Here is a 10,893-nt window from a genome sequence, read left to right as displayed (position 1 = left end):
ACTTAGCACAACAGAGACCTGCCAAATTATACAGTACTTGTTTTCATCCCTGAATGAGGTTTTGTCATTGGGTGCATATGATTAAAATGCCCTTCATATCCCTGGTCTATTGTATGAATGACTCATAATACTAAGGATAAATACACATTTTTATATCCCTCCTTTGATTGAATGAAGGTGTCGATGGCAGAGTCACATCTTTGATATGGGCAGTGAGGTGTGGAGAGGACAGAGGCTCAAAGAAGCCACCCAAAGATTCCTCAAGTGATGCCTGGAGCATCCCCGCTAACTCCCCGAGATGACAACTCAGTTGTTAAGGCCAGCTAGCACTGTTCTCTGGTTTACTGTGCCCCGGCTCATCTTCCCAGCAGAAGAAAAATAATGGCAAACACATTAGGTTGTACCACAGTTGTCATTTCATGAACAAACAAAACCTGAAGAAATAATTTGTCCCTGCTTCTTAACAATGGTAGTTTGATTTACGGTTTTCTAACTTTGCATTAGAAAGGCCTTTGTCTCCTTCCTTCTTCTCGTAGTCTCTGAATATAATAATATTTGTGTCATTCCTATTTCCCTAGATATTTTCCACTGTAGAGTCAGTGTTATTAAAAGTCTCATGAGTTCTTTGCTCTTACAAGCACCATTTAAACTGAGAAAAGCCTAATAGTCCCCTTATAATTTGCTTCCTCACTCTGTTTCTCATCCACACTCGCTGTCTTCCTTTTAAAGCTGGGGGTCAATAAACAAAGTGAAAGAACCTTGGCTTTTTACAATGGAGAACACGTTGGCTTCATCGGACTCATTATGTAAAATATTGAAACACTATTTTCCAGGAGCCCCGTGCTGGTGCATCCTCGGGGACTTATTTGACAATTTTGTGAGTAATGGGAGAGAACAGCAAACACAATAAACCAGGAGGCGAAATAATGAGAACAGAGAAATGGATCTTAGCAGGACCACTGCTCAGAGTCAGCCAGTTTAATTTCACATTCCTACATTATGTTAACGTTTCATCCACATGCAAACTACAATCCTGGTGACATGAACTCTGCAGCTAATGTTCTATCACTCTACAAATAAGTATTAGAGATGGCATCTGAGAGGTACACAGTCATTATGTAGGGAAGGCAAGATTCTTGACACATCCCTTTGTAAAGTAGTGTCACAGTTGCCTAATTTCTCTGATGGAGCTGGGATATTAAGAAAGGCATCTGTCACCCCCAAAATACTGATTTGGCTCATTGTGAAAGTTGGTGGTTCATATTGATCTCTCAGGATTCCACATTCAGGAATTAACACACACCCTTGCTGATATAATCCAAATAGCTGGCAGTCTGTTTATATGACGAAGACATGTCATTGTATTTAATCATGTCATGAGCAATGCTTTAAAACCATTGTGTCCCCGAAATTCACTGAATACATGCAGGTTTGTATGTAAGGTACCTGGTAGGCTTGGGGGGCACTGTGTGTGTGAGAGAGACACCCTACTCTGACAGCTTACAGTCTGGCAAAGAAGACAAGTGATAGATGAGCAATTGCAATAAAATATAGTCTAATATTCCTGTTACCTCCCCATACACACACTTTTCTTTGTTCCACAAATTTCCAGAATGCCCAGGTCTCTCATGTGATCTGTGGTTTCTAGCTAAATTTAGAGATACTGATTTAGAGATATTGGAGTTTATAATCCAGTAGGGAAAAGACACTTTAAAAGCCACTCAGCCATCCCAGAAGCACTTGGAGTTCTTTCATTTGGACCACCTTAAAGATGGGCGAGGTGGAAGGAAATTTCAGGACAAAAAGTCACTTACTCCCCAAATCATTCCCACTCAGTTGGTCAACTTCCCAAGAACTCCCAGCATTAGCATTATTAATAGTTTACATTAAATTCATTTCTTTTAGAAATCCTGTTAAAGTGCAAATATTTTTAAAGAGATATTTGCACTTTAAAATATCCCTTTAAAGAGATATTTAAAATATCCTACCTAATAAAAGAGAAACATGGTAATTAGCCATACATCCGCTACCCTTCCCATTGGCTAATCAGGGCGATATGCAAATTAACTGTCAGCCAAGATGGCGGCCGGCAGCCAGGCAGCTTGAAGCTAACATGAGGCTTGCTTGCTTCAGTGACGGAGGACTCCAACGTTCCCCGCCTGCCGCTGCCGGCCTCTGAGCTTGCAGTTTGAAACATTGTTACAAATATAGAAGCTAAACAAAACCCCAGAAACCTGCTTTCAGCCAGCCGGGATCTCAGAGCTGGAGTTGATACAATGTTTCGATTATAGAACCCAAACAAACCAGATACTTGCTTTCAGCAGCAGAGGCCTCAGAGCTGGAGCCAGAGCTAAAGCTGGCCCAGAATTTTAAAAAAAAAAAAAGAAGAAAAAAAGGAGCATTTGGGAGCTTCAGTCACCCACCAGCCTGAAAACAGCCCTCAGCCCCTCACCCAGACTGGCCAGGCACCCCAGTGGGACCCCCACACTGAAGGGTGTGTGACCAGCTGCAAACAGCCATCATCCCCTCATCCAGGCTGGCCAGGCACCCCAGTGGGGACCCCCACCCTGATCCACGACACCCTTCAGGGCAAACCAGCCGGCCCCCACCCGTGCACCAGGCCTCTATCCTATATAGTAAAAGGGTAATATGCCTCCCAGCACTGGGATCAGCATGACAGGGGGCAGTGCCCAAAACCCCTGATTGCCCTGTGGCTCTGTGTGTGACAGGGTGCGGCGCCCCAACCCCCTGATCGGCCCTGCTCTGTGTGTTACAGGGTGCGGCGCCCCAACCGCCCCCCCCCCCCACAGGCCCTGCTCTGTGTGTAATGGGGTAGAGCCATAACCTCCCCATCGGCCCTGCCCTGAGTGTGACAGTGGCGGTGCCCCAACCCCCTGATCCGCCCTGCTCTGTGTGTGACAGGGGGCGGTGCCCCAACTCCACTATTGGCCCTACTCTCTGAGTGACGGGGGGAGCTCCCCAACCCCCTGATTGACCCTGCTCTGTGCGTGACAGGGTACGGAGCCCCAACCCCCCTGATGGACCCTGCTCTGTGCGTGACAGGGGGCAGTGCCCCAACCCCCTGATTGGCCCTGCCCTGTGCATGACAGGGGGTGGTGCCACAACCTCCCCATCTACCCTGCCTTGAGTGTGACAGGGGGCGGTGCCCCAACCCCCCAATCGGCCCTACCCTGAGCGTGACTGAGGGTGGCATCACAACCTCCCAATCCGCCCTGCTCTGTACATGACAGGGGGTGGCGTCCCAACTCCCCAATCGGCCCTGCTCTGAGCCTGACCAGGGGCTGCACCTAGGGACTGGGCCTGCCCTCTGCCACCCGGGAGCAGGCCTAAGCCAGCAGGTCATTATCTCCCGAGGGGTCCCAGACTGCGGGAGGTTACAGGCCGGGCTGAGAGACCCCCTTTCCCCCCCGAGTGCACACATTTTTGTGCACTGGGCCTCTAGTCTCTTTATAAAATATCTATTAGTCATTAGCACCTTAATAACTGGTTCATGACTTACATAGCAACTTACTTGAAAAACTTCAACCCAAACAATGTTAACTGTGCTGCTAGAATATGCTAAGTACAGCATCTAGCTGGAATTAGGAAAAGGTAATACCTGCTCACAAAAGACTGTTTACATCTGGAGATAAATATAAACAGGTAATTTCGATGTGATATGGAACCTCACCAGGACTGGCTTTGCATGAGTAACGGAAAGAGGAAGAAGTGTATGAGAATTAAAAAGCACATCAAAAAAAGCATTAAAGGCAGGGCCTCTGAATTATGTGTACAACTGTGGATCTTATGAAAATGACTCTAAAATGCCAGTCCAATGGGGCCTGAGATCCCACGTTCCTAACAAGCTCCCAGATGATGCCATGCTGCTGTCCTCAGAGCTTTCTTTGAGTAGGAGGGACTAGATAAAGCAATCCAGCATGGGATCCTGACTCAGTAGAGAAGAAGGAAGGAAGGAAGGAAGGAAGGAAGGAAGGAAGGAAGGAAGGAAGGAAGGAAGGAAGGAAGGAAGGAAAGGAATCAGCTGATAAAGTCAAGACTTGATAGATGAATGTGAATCACTAGGAGCAAGTGCATGACAACGCTGGAAAGACTAGTGTCTGATTTCTGATGGAGACACAATGTCAAGGCAATACGGTCTTGAGGTGACCAATTTTCTGTGGTGGTGATTGTAGCAAGTGAAAGAAATGGACTTGGAACAAATATGTATTTATAATTTTAATGGGGGAATAGCCAAAGATTTAGAACCTTTCTCAATTCGAAGACTCATAAGCTTCTGATAACATGAGAATCATATGGACGAGAGCTATGTTAAAGAATTAATTTGAGTCATCTGGAATCAAGGCCTGTATGAGGAAAATTAGACCCCTCTGCCCCCTGTTTAGAATTTATGAGACATTATTAGCCAGCCAACTTCTTAAAGGTTTTGTTAAAACTCAAAAGCAGGTCAATCTCATTCCTTTTTCCAATTTTTTTCTTAGCATGTTCCGAGCAGTAAATGTACACTAGCAGTCTCATTTTTTTCTAATTTGCCATTATCTACTTGCCATGTTTCCTACGTGAGAATTTCATAAGGCGATGCGGGTCTATAGTACCTCGGAGTCATTTACCCAGGGACACTTCAGTGCTTAAGAACAGAACTGACCCAGGAAGCTTGAAACTTCATTACAAATAGGAAAACCCATTAGTTCTCCTCAATTGAAAGGCTGCTACAAGTGAGTGTGTTCCTACTCCTGCTCACATACGCATATGCCCTGGGAGCCCTGTACCAGGAATCGATCCAAGCTTAGATGACTCACATAACCAGTGAGTTTTCTTCCACTTTTAACACTGAATGCATAGCATGTGCTATTTTACATTTTACAAGCTCTCACCTGCCCAGTTAAAAATCGGGTTGCATCCATATTTTATTAAAATACATTGAAAGACTATCTTGTAGCTCTGGCTTTGATGGCCTTTTCTTCTATTTCCTTTAAAAAGTCAAATTTATCATATTTTCTACCTCTCATGCCTGCAAGTTGCCCCCTTCAACAGAACTTCCTAATTCAGCCAGTGGTGCTACTGACTACCTGGGTGCTCAAGCCAAAACAGGTGAATTAACATGCTCAGACTTGATCGCCATTTGTAAGGACAATGTGTCTGGCTCTGGAGCAAGGGACGATGAAGAGCATGTTGGTTCTCAAAGTGCAGTTTCTGGAGAAGCAACATTCATTAGTGTTACCTGGAACTTGTTAGAAATGCAAAATCTAGGGCCCACTCAAGGTCTACTGAGTCAGAAACTCTGGCCATGGAGCCACCAATCTGCCTTAACAGTCCTTCCAATGACTCAGATCACAGGCATGCTTGAGAAGCACTAAATTTAAAAATAGTGAAGTTAAAAAATAATAATAATAATAATAATAATAATAAAATAAAAATAGTGAGGTTAATAGGGTGGGGCAATTGTTTCTGCCTGGAGGCTAATTGTTACTCTCAGTCTATGTAAGGGGCAAGGTGTTTTCCAATAGAGTGGGTCAGCTGTCTTCTCCCTAGGCAATGTTGTCGGTATAGCAATTGTCTTTGTGGGAAAGGCTACCTCTGCAGCTTGAGGGAATGGCTCAGCACAGGAAACCGGGTGCCCAGGGCCTTGAACCTGGTTCTGCTCACCCTGCTCCAGTCCACTCTGCTGCTGCTGCCTTGGAGCACAAGATGGTTGGCTCCACAGGGAATTTTATGCGTTGGCCCTTTAAGAGGGTGCCTGAATTTCTAGCCATCTCTCCCTGGCAGACAGCTACCCCGCTGCTGCTTTTCACAGCCAGATACTAAGTGGGTACCCTTCTCAGTTCTGGTGTTCTCTGCTCCAGCTTGGGGATTAGACCCCAGAGTTCTCAGTGGCAACCCTCACAGCTGAGATAACTCTCCGGAACGTCAACCCTTTCGCATCTCCGCCCCTCTTACCAGCCTCTATGTGGTCTCCACTTTCCATCCTCAAGTGTCAGGGTTCTCTCCAGCGAGTCTTCCATTGATTATTCAGTAAGTTTTTCTGTTTTTTAGTTGTAATTCCAGTGTGGACCTGGGAGCGTGCCCGTGCAGCATCCACTTACTCAGCCGCCATTTGTAAGGACAATGTGTCTGGCTCTGGAGCAAGGGACGATGAAGAGCTTACCCCACACATCCCAATCCGAAATGACATGTCCAAGTGCCCCCTCCCAGATATCCATGCCGCTGTCACACTGCCCGAGGTCACTGAAGTATCTTCTATTCGTGGCGCACAGTCCCCCAGCCATTGTAGGAGACGTAACTGGTGAGTAGCTCCGTCTGGCCCTCTGAGCTCAGAAAGGGGAACAAGATCCCATTTGAAGTGCAGTCCCCAGTTCAACCCTCCAGGCACCACAGGGGACGAGCTGTAGGCCAGCGAGTCCACAGATGAGATCGATCACCAGGCACAGGACCGTCCGTGGTCCTCCCGGAGGGCAGCCAGCGAGGGCTGCAGCCACGTCACACTCACTTCACGGTGGCTGTCCAGGAGCACCAGGGCGTCTCCTGCTCCATGGGCTGCTCCTGTCGTTCTTCCTCGAATCAATCCCTCATGCTTTGTATTTCTTATTAATTTAATTTTTCCAGGGAGGTGTTTTTGGACAAATTCATCTAGTTCTCCTTTCAAATCACAGAAGTCCCTGTTGTCGTCCATGAGGAGGATTTCATGGAGAAGCCGGGCTGGTATGCGGCCCAGGATGCTGTGCACAGTCCGCAGCAAAGCAGACAAGGCTCCGTCGTAGAAACAAATAACAACACTAGCAACTGGCAGATCCGTAGGGTATGCCTTCTCTTTACGAGCTGCATTCCTTGTCTGGCACATCTCTGTGGTAGTCCAAGGGGTTGTTAAGCATATTGAAGGCATGTTTCTGATACCCCAAGTCTCTCAACTCCTGATCATGTTCATCAAAAATCATACCCAATTCAGAAGAGAAAAAAAATGGTGAGGTTAACATCATATGGTCTGTAGACATTGTGGGAACCCTAACCAGAGTACTCCGGATGATCAAGGCCAATTTGCCATACTCGTGCATGCAGGCAGTATTATTAGGTGAAAGGCCCCTTTCTCCTACACGGGTGAGAGGGCAATGACTCAATAGTAACAATATACATACTGCGCAAGTGCACCCTTATGTAACCTGCTTAGGTTAATGTAGCACAAGCGTCACTAATTGGCATGAGGCCTCTTTTGTTTGAGCATGTATATAAGTTGCCACTGACCAGCCAGTGCGCGGCTGCTTTTGCAGGGCTGCTTTTGTGAGGCTTTTGAAGAACTACTTTGTCTGATGGCTCCTGTAGTAGCAATGGCTACTTGGTCGACAATAAAGTCTCTCCTGTATATGCCTACAACCTCTCATGTCTTCATCTAATACCCAGCAGTCAAGGAGCTGTGCTCCCACAGATTTTTAATTTACAAGTTGTTGTTTTCTTGCTACATTTTGGAACACATACACACATATTTTTAGGCCCATGAAAAATTCCTAGTACAAAGTAAAACTAATCATCGCCTAATGCAGCAGTTCTCAACCTGTGGGTCACGACCCCTTTGGGGGTCAAACGACCCTTTCACAGGGGTCACCTAAGACCATTGGAAATCACATATATAATTACATATTGTTTTTTGTGATTAATCACTATGCTTTAATTATGTTCAATTTGTAACAATGAAATTGGGGGTCACCACAACATGAGGAACTGTATTAAAGGGTCGCAGCATTAGGAAGGTTGAGAACCACTGGCCTAATGGATAACATGGTACTGCTCTGCTTTATTCCCTCCACCACGAGTACAGCCCGACTTGCTGCTGAGAGAGGAGGCTCTATGGAGAGAATACTTCCTGAAATAATCTGTTCAGACATATGTCTTCCCCACCACACCTTCTGCTCCTTGTAAGAAGTGGCCCTGTCCAAGTACTGACCCACTGTGTATGTACAGTGTCTAATACCTAGAGAGCACTCAGAAAATATGTTAAACCACCAAACCACAAAATGGTTCTTCCAGTGAGAGCAATGGACACAGAAACCTTTACTCAGGTGTATGCATGCTGATTCATGATCTTATGTTTAGCTTGGTTCTCTTTTCTATTTAGTACAACTCTGATTGGTTTAATTCACAGTAATCATCAAATTAGCAAAACCTAAACATTACTGAGTTGGTAATATAATGAAAAACAGGTTTTGTCCAGCAGATGTCAGTAGAGCTCAGTTTAATAATTTCAATTGTTAATGAGCTTGAAAAATTAATAATGATGGCAAAAAAACAAAACACTTGCCCCCAGAAAAGCATTTTTCTGTTGATGTTTGAGGAAATGGCATCTACATTTAAAAAGAAAAATCCACATATGCATTCAAACATATTGGAAATGCTGCAAGTATGAACTTCCAAACATGGTGTTAATGGTCAATCAATTTCTTCCACGTCAAAGTTTAAAACAGTTTAAACTGGATGTCAAGTTATTGTTAACTAGAGTCAGAATCCCTGGAGATGAGGGACGTGCAGGACTGCATATAAAAGATTATTCCAATGTGTATTATGGTGCGAGTTGAGACTTTTCTGAAGACTCAGACTTCATTCACTTTACCAATTATTTAGCTCTCTTTTCTTTCTCAAGGGTAATATTAAGCCATACTTTTATGCTTAAAAGGAGATAGGGCAAGACAAAAGGAAGCCCAAAGTGTTGTGGTTTTGTTTTTATGGAAGAAAAATTCATCAAGCCCAAAGGATTTTGAAAGAGACTGGTGAATTCATCACACTGGAAAATGTTTATAATTACCATTATTATGAGGTTTTTCCCAGTTCTGAATGTCTATTTTGTTTCTAAGAAAAGGAAGCTTTTTCCAGTAAGCCTGGAAAGGCATATCTTTATCTAGAAGAGTATCCTGGAATGGGGCCTTGTATCTTTTGGGCTCTCTCTCTCCAGGCTCCTGTCCCCCTCGAGCTTTCTCTCTGCACTTCAGCAGCACACCTTCCCTTCCATGCCTTGAGGACAGATACACAAAATCACACCCAAGAATCTCAGTGATGTGGTCACTGCTGAGAGGACACCCTGGCTACCACAGGGTAGGGCAAAGGTATGGATAGAAGGTGAATTGAGGGGCCTTCAGGCTTCCTGCCACACTCCAGCTAGGGCAGGTCTATTTTAATCAAGGGGCTGCATGGTAGCTATTCCCATGTTTATTATTTCCAGCTTAGAGTAAAGAAAATGGCTCTTTTGGTGTTCAATCCCCTCCAACACAGACACACAGAGACACAGACACACACACGCAGACACACACACACAGACATACACACACAGACACACACAGATATACACACACAGACACACACACACAGATACACACATACACACCCCTCAAACACAAAGCTCTGTCACAGTCTTCTCCATGTCTTCCTGAACTCTTTCCCATCCCATCTTCAGCCCCACCAGCCTCAAATTGCCTAACGACTCCATGATGAGTCAGGACAGAGAGGTACTTTTATAAAAATCCCCATCCTCTGTGGCAGCCCGTTTACTGTACTTTTAAACTACCATGTCTTAAGGAAGAGAAAGAAAGTTTATATTCTCAGCAATATTAGAAGATTTTTTTTTAAAGTCAGGAAGCAACGGACTTCATTAATAACGTGGCTGGAAAGTGGCAAGGCAACATCTGGAATACTTATTACCCATTGGGCATGCTATTCATCTCCATGGGGGAGATTCAACATGACGAGCTCTGTCTAAGGGAAAGCAGCCCCATCTAGTTAAATTAGAATGATTAGGGTCATTTAGACGGAGGAAGTCTAATTTGTGTGGATCTGGAGATTTCATACAAACTGGAATACCTAAGTATTTAATCTTCCCTGAAGCTCAATTTGAAATTGAAAGAGACTATTGCATGGATGTATAATGAGATGAGACATATTAGAAATTAGCTTAACTATCACTGCACTGTGAGCAAGTAGCCCAAGAAATCAAAGACTGTTTCACTGGCAGTTTGTACACAATAATAGAAGAAAACACTCTGTACAACTCATTAGCCATTCTATTATGTTATGAACTCCTTAAAGGGAAACTGGAGCATTCAGAGTGAACTTGAATTGTTTTCTACCGCTCTGTAAAAATTCTCCCACCAAATTTATGTTGTAAAGTAGATGTCAACAGAATTCAATCCTAACCTTACCTTCTACCGTGAGGGTACTTAACCTTTCTGGTGTCATGGACACCTTTAACAGGCTGCTGAGGGCTGTGGATCCCTTATCAGAATAATGCTTTAATATATAAAGTACATAGGATTTTGTTTTAAATATGTAAACAACTTTAATATGTAGATTACAAAGGAAAGCAACTATATTGAAATGTAGACATCAAAGTAGTTTTAAATGTGTGTAGGATCTGTGCTTTTCTTTATTAGCACATCTAATAAACAAAGTCTAGTGAAGTATCTGATACCTCTGATGAAAAGAAATAACTGTTATCATGTGGTATAAAAACATGGGTGAGGTTATCAGTAAGAAGCCTTAGGTAGTACAATGACAACTGTGTTTGTTGCCTATATTAGTAAATGGGGGAAATGTTTAATTCCAGTTAGAACTGAGTGAAAATCAATGTGCGTTTGTTTTCCATTCATGTTCACAGACCATCAAATCTGCTAAACAACCACCCAAGTTTGGTGAAGAACTCTGGTTCTGCAACTAAGCAGATGGGTGTGATGCAGGTAAGACTGGGGTCGCTATAGGAGAACGCAGGGTAGTCAAGCTCCCAAGACTCCAGACACATCCACAGGAGGCACTGCGCGTGGCAGTCCGCCTTTCTGAACAGACAAAAGGTAATAAAGCAGAGTACGAGAGGGCGGGAGTTGGGGTTGGGCAGATGACTGGTCC

At 44.4% G+C, this 10,893-nt stretch overlaps 1 long non-coding RNA gene across 1 annotated transcript in view; it reads right to left on the bottom strand.

Moving 5' to 3' along the window:
* LOC118661404 overlaps nt 1-10,893 on the bottom strand; it is a 40,627-nt gene that overhangs the window by 17,451 nt on the left and 12,283 nt on the right. The gene's annotated exons all lie outside the window — the stretch shown is intronic.

This window comes from Myotis myotis, unplaced genomic scaffold, assembly GCF_014108235.1.
Source record: "Myotis myotis isolate mMyoMyo1 unplaced genomic scaffold, mMyoMyo1.p scaffold_m19_p_8, whole genome shotgun sequence".
Taxonomy (NCBI): domain Eukaryota; kingdom Metazoa; phylum Chordata; class Mammalia; order Chiroptera; family Vespertilionidae; genus Myotis; species Myotis myotis.
This window is presented reverse-complemented; position numbering and strand designations above follow the sequence as displayed.